This window comes from Nanorana parkeri, unplaced genomic scaffold, assembly GCF_000935625.1.
Source record: "Nanorana parkeri isolate BGI_ZX_2015 unplaced genomic scaffold, ASM93562v1 scaffold143, whole genome shotgun sequence".
Classification (NCBI taxonomy): Eukaryota; Metazoa; Chordata; class Amphibia; order Anura; family Dicroglossidae; genus Nanorana; species Nanorana parkeri.
This window is the reverse complement of record NW_017306411.1, coordinates 1140181-1153221: the sequence shown is the minus strand read 5'-3', so window position 1 is coordinate 1153221 and position 13041 is coordinate 1140181. Positions and strand designations below refer to the sequence as shown.

Here is a 13041-nt window from a genome sequence, read left to right as displayed (position 1 = left end):
TGGCTGCTTTTAGGTAATAATAATAAAATGATGAGTGGAAAATTGTGAATGGAACCTCTCTTAACTACATTATTTACAGAGGTAAAAAATATAAAACAATTTTAAAGATCATGGTAACCTATGTGCCAACCAATACAATATATATAATTTATATTCTAGGACAGCAGCGGCCTTAGATGTGCAGAAGGAGGGAGATGCCTGATCATAATCAAGTCATCAAATTCAAAAGACCCACTTTGTTAGTCGGCACAAACACATTATTTTCATGTGTGAAGAGTAAAAGAAAAAAAATCAGCTCTGTCTGCAGGACATTTTCCGACTTTTACTATCCCTGTAATATTCTGCCTAGAATTTACTTTTCAGCTAAAATGCTTCATAAAAAAAAGTCTTCTACATGATCATCTGAAAAAAAAAGTTTCCAAGGGCTATTTCACACAAACCTCAAAAGGGTGTGCTTGGCATAGGTTTTAAACAACAACCAAATAAAAAAAATACACAGAGCCAAAACGGTCAATACACACATGCAATGTTTAAGTCAGTGTGGTGTGATTATTGTCAGGCCATCCTTTCTCAGTACCCCCTCCTGTCCGAAGAGCATCGAGCAGGACACAGCTTGCACAACATGGAGCACTGCATGCCGCCTGAGGGCCAATTCATATCACAACAGGCCTGGTAATAGCTGCTGTGCTAATATTCACTGCCATGAGCCTTTAAATACTTTTTGTTCTGGGGTCTGAAGGCTCCACCATTAACAAAACTTTAATGGGACAGAATAGGGCAATGCATACCAAAGTAGGCCTTTTCCTAACATGCTGCAGCACCGTAGTATCAACAATTCCTTTAGAAAATAGCTACATTTTGGTTTGTGCAATCTGCCTACAGTGTTACATGCAGGAACAAAGAGAAATGTAATTAGAAGATGTTGTAGGAAGTGTCCTCGCATAGGAAAAGCATAGGTTCACTTTAGAGAACTGCACCCATCAGAGGGGCTGTGAAAGCCCCATAGGGGGTCAGTAATTACCTGATTATACTGCTGGATGCTCAAAATCAGGAGTATTGCTTGCTATTGTTAAGGTGCCCACACACCTTACAATTAGCTGCAGATTTTCTGTGGTCAGATGGAAAAAGTGCAACAGATTTAGCCCAGGTGGAGATTACTCCTTCCACACAGTTAAGTGTAGATGGAGGAATCTGTTGCACTTTTTCCATCTGACCACAGAAAATCTGCAGATAATTGTAAGGTGTATGGCCAGCTTTAGGCTATTAAGGGGAACCCGGACATTAGGATCTTTTGTACTGATGTCAAAGAAAGCATACTTAATTGTCTGGTTCTTGAATTCCACATTAATTCACACAAACTAAGTAAATGTTATCCACCATATATTCTATGTAGCACAGATAAAACAAAAACTGGGAAAATTATAGCCAAGTACTGCAAAATGTAGATTGAGGTCAGCATGGGGTTGCACTGTAGCTTCAGTTGCTCTCTGCAATTAAAATATAGATTGGCAGTGCCTCAAGACAACATTTGTAATGAATGTCTATAAACAGGCAGAATTACGTTCAATTCTAGCTAATGTTGCATTCACACCTAACAGAGTGTATGCCTAGCAATCTGGAAGATTTATTTGCAGGTTTTTACACATGTAAACGTACATTTCTTTTTTTTTTTTTTTAAGTGGTTTGAAAGCTTTATACAAGTGTTTTTGCATGTGTATCAAGCTTTGAGTATTTTTTTGTTTTGGCCAATGAAAAGCTGCTATAGAGGAGAGCAGTTCTGCAGACAAATAAACACTTGTATCGCATGTTTACAGGGGTCTCCATACATGTCTATGGGGCCAAAAATGCACAACATTGCTCCAGAAAAAAGCTCATGTACATGTTCGGCTTCAAGCAACTGAGTGTAGACATATGAACAGCCATAATAGAAAAGAATGGAATTCTGATGTTGAGCACTGTCACGCTTTGGGAAATGCACAAAAACGCAAAACCTGCATGGCAAAACACTTAGGTGTGAATGGGTCTAAAAGTAAATTACGGAGCACACTCTTGTGATTCACACACCCCTGGTCATCTCAATGTTTCATGTATTAGGTAAACCGGACCTATACAAAAACTATCCTGACCACCCTGTCCTTTGAACTTTCTTGGAGGTGGCCTTTTAACTTCTGATTTGGTGACGTGTTTCCTGTCTGAGGGGAGGAACCTCCATCTCTCACATGCTGTTCTGCAAGATGACTGAGGTTTAGAGGAGGCTACGTCACCATGGCAGTTGCATGGGATGGGGAGTGTCTGTGGCACTGTGCGTAATAATTTCAAATACCTTCTTAGCCATTACCTAGCTGTAGTGCAGGAAGAAAAGGCCCCTTTAAACCTGATCAGGCTTCTTAACACACCTCTTTAGTGGTGGTTTGTGCCATGGGCATCCTGGGGGTCTTCAGCTCCTCTCCAGTCCTGAGGTCAGCTGTTGGGGGGCTGCAGCCTGACAACATTTACCAGACAAAGTAAGGAGAGCTCTTGAACAGTAATAAACCATTTACATTGCACTAATGCATGGTATCCATGCATTTAGTGCATGCCATCACACAGACAGCCATACATCACGCTTGAAAAAAGTAGTGCACTGAAAAATACTAGAAGGTGGTCCAAGGTTTACGAACTTTCTATGGACCACTAAGGCCTAAACGTCATCTGTTTGCATATAATGTAAAGGTTAACACAAGCATTACAAGAGTGTAGTTTGGCATCTTGCATACAAGCTCCATAGGTGTGTACCGATACTTCCAATGCCAGGAGCTGAATCATTATTTGTGGTCAACTGTCTTATGATCATCACAGCAACAAGAGGCACCACACCAAGCCAACCAAAGAAAAGTACTTTACTGTGTGGAATAATAGGCATGCACAGCAGAATCACTAAACAAGCAGACTGTAACACTCTTTATTTCTACAGATCTGCAAGCTTTTCTTAAAGTGACACTAAACTCAGGAGTTGGATCTTAAGTGGACCTTTAACCCCTTCCACTAAAAGTTACATCAGCATGCAGCTCTGCAAGCCGATTTAAAGTCCTATTACATTCATTAGTTAAACAAACATGTTTTTCCTTTACTTACACATAGAGTTAATCTACTTCCTGGTCCATTTTGGCACAAATGATGTAATTGTGCCCAAGCGTTCCATCCTGGGAAGGTTACATCACCAGAGCATTGCTGGGAAATCTCATCTGTAATCTCATGAGATCTCAGCGAAAGGCATTTTCCACCCCTGAGATGATGTGCATGGTCACATGTCCTATTCACATATACCAGCGGTCCAGAAGGGAGATATATTAACCCAACCTCAGTTAAAAAGCCCAATGTGATTAGACTGGGGGGGAAGAGAGAAATAAGGTATGTAAAAAATAAAAAGGCTGCAATTATCTATAAATCTGCGTTTGTAGATTGCCATTACTAAACATTTCTAAAAGGTGCCTTTGTTGTTATTTTGAACATATGTGTAACCCCCGTCACCTTTTGTGAGGTGGCTACTAGCAATTTGGTGATTGCCAGGACTGTAGCCAGTCTGGCTGGATAATAGTTGGCATTTGCTTGGTTAATTCCAGGTGTCTGGCATTGACGGAACCCACCTGGGTGGAGTGTGACTCTACAGTATTGTGGGACACCTAATGAGAGGCAGTGTGAGTGTATGTACAGTACAGCAGCCAATCAGTGGGTTTCTTTCAACCGGTGGTGCATGCTGGGATAGGGTACTTTTACTGGAGGGAATCGCCATGTGCTCAGGCTACTCAGGACCAGCCATGGATTAGCACTGGACTGGGTGCTGTCCAGCCACCCCCCAGGCTAGAACTGAGGGTGGGCAGAGGTTTGCAGTGTGGAAAGTGTTTCCCTGGGCCTCAATTATGGAGGAGGCCTGTGCTGTTGCCAGAGAAAGAGAACCAGGAAAGTGGATGGCTACTGAAGGTACTCAGAATCCAGATGACCACCTAAGCATGGTTGGCGTCTCTCCTGCTGGGGATTTATGCTCATCCCTGCTCATTTGTTACTTCAATCACTATTTGCCGTACCATAAATGGATCTACACTGAGATGCTAACAAAAGGTAAGGCAAGTCTGGAGTCTATGTCTGGGATCCCTATACACTCTCTTCCCAGTATGTAGATGTTAATAAAAGTTATTCAGCATTGCATTACTGGAGTGGATATCACCTTTGTGGGCACTGGAAGAGGGCAGTTAAACGCCAATGGGGCAGCTGAAGACTAAATCCCCTAGACAACTAGTGATGACCCGGGTTATTCTGGCGGCTCCTTGGGGGGCGACGCTACAGATGGATAAAGTCCCGCTTTAGAAATGCATTCAAGTACCTTCACAATTAACAAAAATGTATCTTATTTGTGTATCACTCAGCTGTAGATCCTCAAATCATCTCTGAATTCATGCTGACACTGTCCTTCCTTCTGGAGGGTGACTACTTTTGTTCCCAGTGGTCCACTCCATGCTCTCTCCTGTGATGGACTACAATCTCAATACAAATTAACAAGTAAACTTGAGATTGTAGTCCATCACAGGACCTCCCGTTACCCTATGCTCAGTATACCGCGGTATACTGAGACGCCGCAGCCGGAGCGGATCCCGACATCGATGTCGAGATCCGCCCAGCTGTGTGAGCGACAGCTGGCTCTGCCTATCTAGAGGCAGAGACAGCTGTACCCGCCCCCTCCCCCGTCCATTCCGCCAGTCAGCGCTGGCGGATCGGGGAGGGGGGAATCCAGCCCCTCCCATCACAGCAGAGAGCCGTGACAGGATCGAGAGGTGAGCAAACGCCGGTATCTGTTCCCTCACCTCCCGATCTACTGAGCCGACCTGTGACAGTCTCATTGTCACAGGTCGGCTAGAACTATGAGGTGAGTGGAAATCACTCATCTCATAGTTCTCCTTTAATACAAGCATTACAAAAGTGTGGTTTGGCATCCTACACACAAGCTCCATAGGTGTGTACCGATACTTACAATGCCAGAAGCTGAATCACTATTTGTGGCCAACTGTCTTATGATCATCACAGCAACAAGAGGCACCACACCAAGCCAACCAAAGAAAAGTACTTTACTGTGTGGAATAATAGGCATGCACTGCAGAATTACCAAACAAGCAGACTGTACCACTCTTTATTTCTACAGATCTGCAAGCTATCTGTATATATACACAAAATCCACAGAGGCTGAATGACTTCATCAAACCAAGGTAAAAAAAAAGTGATGAAAACAAACAGACTCCTTCGGTGTCAGCATAAAACAATGGGAACCGAACAAATCAGGGATAGCAATATTTGCAATTCATATTGCTAGCTTTTATGCTTTCCTTTACATATATAAAAAGACAATCGGATGCTCTGTGTCCACTGCTCTAAATAAATGTTTTCCCAAAGGAAAAGTGATTTGGGTTTTTAAAGCAGCCATGTGTGTTCTCCAGAGTTGAGGGCTGTGCCACTCAGGAGACTTCCCTCTCCTCGGCACAGAACAAGCCAAGTGCAATCCAGTGGGGACACTAGGTTTCTAGGTGAGGGAAGAGCAGGGGGGGACCGCAGCTGTGCTATGCTCCGTACACATGCTCACTACAGCCGGATGATCTCATCTACACATCTCCACCATCGTCAGTCCACAAACAAAGCACAGATATGCAGCAAAATCAAGCACACGTCACCCAACAACTCCTTCAATGGTCTATACAATATGTCCGGAGAACACCTTTAACCCATTCATATACTACCAAATACAACTGATCTCTGGGCAAAGGGCTAAATGCACAGAAACTGGTGGCACTATATAAATCCTGTAGAATAATAATCAAAATAATAATGAAATACATATGATATGTTTTACCTGCCAAAGAATTTAAAGGTTAAGTTACCTTTCTCACAAATTGTGCAATGATGAACTTACCCACAGCACTCAAACCCTCACTGCTCTTAAGTCTTAAGTCCTCCCCACCGGTGTGGTGGTCCATTCACCATAAACCAAACTTCCCAGACCCGTAGTGTGAAATGCTCATAATGCTCGTAAATGGTGGGTGCTCATTGGTCAGCACAGCCACATGACCACGCAGATCAATTAGAAGCACTTCTGGGCCAGGGACCCGGTGCTGGAAGAAAAAAAGCACTTCACTGGTCAGCATGGTCATGTAATCATGCTGACCAATGAGCACTCACCATGTGTAAGCATTATGAGCATTCCACACTGCAGGACTGGAAAGTCCAATTTATAGACCACTATACTCGCTGGCGGGGACTTCAGACATGTAAGTGCAGCAGGAGCCTATGGTTAAGTTATTTATTTATTTTATTTGTGACAAAGTGAGCCTACCTTTTAAGTTTGTCCACTCAGTCCTGAGATTTTCACAGTCCTGCCACACAGCACAGCCCTGTCTAACAGGGGAGGGTACCTGACCTCTCTCTCTGCTCCTTCCTGCCCCATCCTGTGACTGGACAGTGAAAGGAAAAGTAGCACATTGATTACCCCATCTGCTCTCTCCTTGTATCAGTTTTTCCAAACATAAAACAGAACTGTCCAGCCTGCTTGAGTAAGTAAGACTTGCTGTATATTGTTATGCTGAGTAAAGCTACTTTCCAGGCATATAGAAATTACACAGAGGAAATACATACATGGAAGTTATTTTACTTGCCAAAGGATTTACACAACTGCCACAAAGCACAGCCTTGTCTGGTAGGACAGGAGACCTTATTTTTCTCTGGAGCAGTTAAGTAACATGTACAGGTCTTGTTCCTCCCTCAGTCTGTGACTGGACAGTTATAAAAGGAGAAGCAGCAGGCTGATGAGCCCATCACTCTGCTCTCTCTTACCATCAGCATGCTCAATAGTTGTGCTGCAATGCTCATGTGCTACTGAATGGAACCTTGTGCAGCTTCTCCTCTTCCTGCTCCAAGCCTGCTGCTTAAGGAATTGCAAGAAGTGGATACCAAATCAAACTTGGGTACTTACACTCCTTGCATTGAAAAATACATTTAATGATTCATCAATGAGGAGACCTGCATTCAATTGTGTCTTCTGAATATAGTTCCGCTTTAAAGGGCAGGTTCACACCATTTTCCGGACCAGATTTGGAACGCAGTGCATTGTGTTTTTGCAATCTTGCCACGTTCGGAAATTAGTTTTGTTTTGCTTTTTTGCTTAAAATGGTCTTTCAGGTGCGTTCCAGTGCGTTAGTATGCGTTCCAGTGCATTCCAGACCAGAAAAAAATATGACAAGCAGTATTTTTCTGGCCTGGTCAGGAGCGGACTGCGCTGGTGTGAACAGAGGCCAGAAATAGCATAGGGAAACATTAGGATGCATTTTGGGTCCGGAAACAATCTGGTCTGGTGATGATCTGGACATGGTGTGAATGGGCCCTAAATGTTCTTCTGACAAACTCAGGTCTCCCCAATACCAGCCAGTAAAAACACTTTGAACACCTGTGTCAGATGGATGAATGCCACAGAAGTATTGAATGAAAAATGTCCAGCCCAGTTGACATCTCTGCTGCAATAGCTGATGCCCCAAAGCCAGACCAAATTTAATCAGATTGCAATAAAATCTGAATACTATGTCATACAAAAGGAAATGTTAGCATAGATGCTCAAATACTGTAAGAAAAGCAGGGGCTAGCTTACTGACCAGGACATTTCTATACCAATAACACCAAATTAGTTGAAGCTCACCTCCAAACATATAATGCAGCTAAATCTCCAATGTTAATTGTTGCACACAGGTCCCTCCTAGTCGGAATAAACCATAACACTCATCACAAAACCAATCAGAACTATAAATGGCTTTTATTTACATCCTCTAACTTTTAATATTGTTTGGCAACTCCTGTGGTCTCACATAGGAGTACACCTATTTGGAGAGGACATCTATTTTTAAAGTCAATATGTCACGCGCCCATCTGAGATGCCTAATAGAAGCCCCCGTTTTCAGTCTCTAAAACTGCATACCAGTTGGGGGGTATCGCTCTTGATGAAGCTGAATGGCCCCAGAACTTGTACATGGCTGATGAGCTAAATAATAACAGCTTCCCTCCGAGGTATTACTCTGCTCTTGTGCTTCTTGACAGATCCCCTATTCCATGATCTCACTATAGAGTGATGAGGAACCCCTTCACCTCATATTATTTAAGTGGTACGGTTTGACTTGTTTAGATTCTATAAAGGGGTTACAGCCGCCCAAAGCTCAATGTTTTAATGACATCATTGGAATTCCTGGGCAGAGTTTAATGCACAGGAGCCCTGCATTTCAAGAACCAGCGCCATAAAAGGCTAGCAGAGAAATTGGTGAGAAGTTACTGCTGGCACCATATGGAAAAACAAAATGAGAAACAGTTCCCTCCTTCTACCCTACTCTAAAGTGGTCAAATCAGAGACAATCCAGAGAACAGGGCTATTGTGGAACGCTGCTAATCTTCAGGAGCTTTACAGTGCAAGCCAAGCTGAACCAGCCAGAGTGAAGTCTTCCTCCACACAACTGAAATGGTTAACCAAAGATCTGTTAAAGCAAAGCCTCTCTCACAGAGCTGTTCTGAGGAGGGTTACATACTCCTGGGAAACATCTGTGCCAAATTTTCAAGGCAAAAGAGAACCAGATCTTTTTTAAACAGCTTATCAAGTCATAGGAATTTCTGAATCATACAGCGTGAACTGCATCATGGAACAATAGATGCAATTTCTCTTTTGAGAACAAAAAAAATCACCCAAACCTCTGTTGTGTGGCAAATATACTGCATCTTGTAATAAGAAGCCCTTTTCTTCCTTATATCAAACATACATTTTTAGATTGTAAGCCCTCTCGGGCAGGGCCCTTCTTACCATCTTGTCTTGAATTGTAATTGTGATTGTAATGTCTTCCTTATATTGTAAAGCGCTGCGCAAACTGTTGGCGCTATATAAATCCTGCATAATAATAATAATAAATAGGCTCTGCTTCCTGCTTTGTATTGCTGCAGAATGGCTCTACTTTACTGCTCCGTCTTACAAGCCTATGGCTTACAATACATGTTACACAATCTATGTACATTCAACTTTAGATATACCAAAACTATGCAATATGAGGACCTATCTAATCTATCCAATCAATCTGTATCTGAACAGGCAGGCCCTTGGTCTACATACTTGTTGGCAGATCTAAGGAGGTTGTACAATCAAACTTTAATGTCTGATCCTCCAGCGCTGACTGGCAGAATGGACGGGGGAGGGGCGGGCACAGCTGGCTCTGCCTCTGGATAGGCAGGGCCAGCTGTCAATCCCGCAGCTGGGTGGATCGCGACAGCAATGTCGGGATCCATCCCGGCTGCGGTGTCCCAGTATACCGTGAGCTGTAGCTCGCGGTATACTGAGGTTTAGGTCACGGGAGAACGCTAGTTTATGTTCTCCCGTGACCCATAGGAGAACTATGGGGAAAAGCCCTGGCCCCATAGTTCTCCTTTAAGCACAGGCAGTATGTCATCATGCAGTCCTGGGCTATTAGGGGCATTACTACAAGTGGTGATAAGCAGATATTCGTTCAGTAATGTCAACATTCAACTGTTCAACTGCCCTCAGAAACAGAGGCACCCCTAGGACACTCCACTTGTCCTGATCACTGCTGTCACTGGGAATGAATGTGAGGGTAAATCCAAAATTGTGTGAATGGAAAGAGAGGGGAAATCTTCCAATGGGGACACTAAATCCTGTGACAACTGTCTAGGAGAGGATTTCCCTCCCACTGAAAAAATATCCTCTCACTTCTTGTTTAACCTACAGGACAGGAATTGTAGAGAAATCTTACTAATGAGACATATGGCAAAAAAACGCAACCCTTTTTCTGTGTTTTGACAAAAACCTGTCTGCAACAGAAATTAATACAAATGTGTGTAAAATATTTACTCTCCTCTTTGGAAAATGATAAAATGTTTATGTAATTCATAAAAATTCAACCTCAAATTGTGTTAGAAATTCACATCACTGCTACAACACACAAATGTTCCTGCACAATGCACGTACTAAAGATGTGATGGCAGAAAGCAGGCTGTATGCTCCTGTAGCTTTTTATACACCAACATAATCAGTGTTGCTTGTGCGGATAGCACAGGCCAGAAATCAATACAGATTTCCTAATATAAAAGGTCTTATGAGCACTAGCCCTTAGGGATATCTTCCTAGCTGATGTAAAATCTGGTGGAAGGACTTCAATACCTGAACCCTTGCCTCTGTAACTACCCTGTAAAATAGGTTTTCAACGTACAACAGACAGGAGACAGTGCAACACGTCTCACGTTATAAAAAGGCACTAACAGTACCTATAATAATGCTGAACTCCAGGCAGATATAAAAAGAACCAAAATAATCCAGCTCTATATTAAATCATCACATAGGGCCAGTTCACACTGAACACCAGTCATCACTAGGATACATAGAAGTCAACTGTTTTCTATGTACCCCATTCGAACCACAACACAGGTGCGATCTGAGGTGCAATGTATTTTTTTCGCAGCACACTGGACTTGCCTTGCAGTACACCACACTGCTGTGTGCTACCTGAATGGAGTGTACTGTTTCTATACTTCAAATAAAAACAGGTTTTATAAAAAAGTAAAGTGTGATGCACATCCCACCCGCACACAACGGAGCTGTCAAACACACTGGCCTGTCCACTAAAACAGAGACTTGTAGCTGACTAGCTAGTGTGAATGAGCCCTGAGTGGCTGTTTTTTTGCTTTTTAGTTTAATGCAACCACCTGAATTTGACTTGGTACCGGCAATGCTAGATACAGTAGCCCTGTCCCTCTCCCTCGCAGTCTATCGAGTGTTTTGCATGCATATGTGCCGAGAAGAAACATGCCAATAGGAAGAGAGAACAGAGCAAGTAGAGTGATGACCCTATTGGTTTGCTGCTGGTCTTTCTCTGTCCAGTCAGCAGGTTGAAGGTGGAGAGAGGACATTCCTTAAACGGTATGTATAGGCAAACTATACTTCCTATTTTGGAGATGAAACCACAAATGAGAGGGGATCTCCCCAAATTGAGTGAAATTCTCATCTTGGACAGTAGTCCCCAGAACATTTGTCTCCACTGGAAGATTCCCCCTAACTTTTTGCTCTCATGACAACTCCAAAATTTAGGATTTCCAGTTACTTTCTGTCCAGCAGACATTGGTCACTATGATCACAATGATGCCAGTACACATGAACATAAAAAAACTCTGCATTAAAAAAAGCCAAACTCCGGGGAAATCATGATAATTTACACAGTGCACTGGGGGTGTAAATGTATGTTATGTATCTAAAGTCTTAACTTGCAGCATGGCAGACCTGGGGGCCCTGCAGGAAATCAGGGATGCATCTCGAGCAGTCAAGTGTTAGTCGCATCCCCACACCTCCTTGCTACTGGCCCATTCACAAAATTCCTTCTTTTTCTCTGCTCCAATCACAAAATGCATTCTTGTATTGAGAAAAATACAAGGCATTTGAGAACAGGCAAGTAGTGAGGAAGGGCAGGCATGCATCTGGAGCACTTCACAGCTCTAGTCACAACCCTCCTTCCGCGTAGCGCCCAGAAAACTAGTGTTATGTGTAGGAGGCGACATGCTGCAAGGTAAGTTTTTTTTTTTATATACTTTGCAGTGGCCCTATGTTCAAGTGGAGGTGTGTAAATTATATTTTGTCCCCCAATTTACTAAAGTTAAAAAAAAAAAAAAAAAAAATTTAAAAATGTAAAAAAAAAGGAAAATAAAATGTTGAGAAACCATTCTGGAAGAGCTTTTGTTATTTTGACCTTGTGTCTGCATTACCTTATCTCACCATGAAACAAATTTCCACGGATCAAAATAGCACTTCTGTTCGTTTATAGGAATACATTTTAAAAAAGAAATGTAGGACAACCCTCTTGCCTCACACATTCTTCTTCTCAGATGATGTCTAGACTAGTTCCCTATTGCAAAAAACAAATTAAGACTTCATAGCAGATAATTCTGCTACAACATCTTTGACTTGTCCTTCAGTGGCCTGCTCTCAATGGGCTCACAAAAATGAAAGAAATAGGTATTATTAACTAGCAGCATTATATAGACACATACTGGTCTAAAGGTGCAGGATAATGATGCTGTTCCGGCAAGTCTTGGTGCCAATGACACCAGAGGAATAAGCAGGATTCTGAAAGCCATGCACCTCTTGAAGACTTATTTACCCCCACCACCACTCAGATGGAAATGTGTGCAATGCAGTTATGAATACAGGTAATGGTGCAACACAGAAGAGTCCTCTCAATAAACTAGCTCCCAATAAATGATCTCCAAAGTCCAGGGCAGGTCACTCCTATTAATAGACGGTATCATGAGATGCACTACACTTACCTCACATGTACGTCATGGTGGAGTAAACCATGTGGTCACAAGAATGGTTACTTTCACATATACGTCTTTGTATTTAAAAAAAAATATTAGAGGTTAGCCTTTTTTAATTTTTATTAGAAGTGGTCTTGTACCTGGTCACAAAACAATACCACAAAATGTATTTTATTGGTGCTAAGCTGGCAGTAAGCAATGGCAGCCCTGGAAAGGCTTTCTTGAATACTCAGTGAGGGGTATGAGCAGCTGGTCAGGTGGTAAATTTTGCTTGCTTGCTTGCTTGCTTGCATGTCCTCAATGATGCAAATAATTTTTTTTCGGTGGATGAGCCTTTACATTGTAAAAGTATCTACTACTTTAAATTATCCCCCCTACTTCCCTGCCCACACTCCTGACATATCCATGTTGTGTGGCTTAAGCTGGCCATACACCTTACAATTATCTGCAGATTTTCTGTGGTCAGATGGAAAAGGTGCAACAGACTCCTCCATCTAAACTTAACTGTGTGGATGAAGTAATCTCCACCTGGGCCAATCTGTTGCACTTTTTCCATCTGACCACAGAAAATCTGCAGATAATTGTAAATCACATTCATTGCATGTCTATAATGCTTCCCAACAATAGATGGATACCTATAAAAGAGGATGGTTAGCTTTTAAGTGAGCTTACAAGAAAAAA

At 42.4% G+C, this 13041-nt stretch overlaps 1 protein-coding gene across 6 annotated transcripts in view; it reads right to left on the bottom strand.

The window, feature by feature from the left end:
- Positions 1–13041, bottom strand: part of MAP4K4 (mitogen-activated protein kinase kinase kinase kinase 4) — a 141436-nt gene that overhangs the window by 85427 nt on the left and 42968 nt on the right. The window lies entirely within an intron of this gene.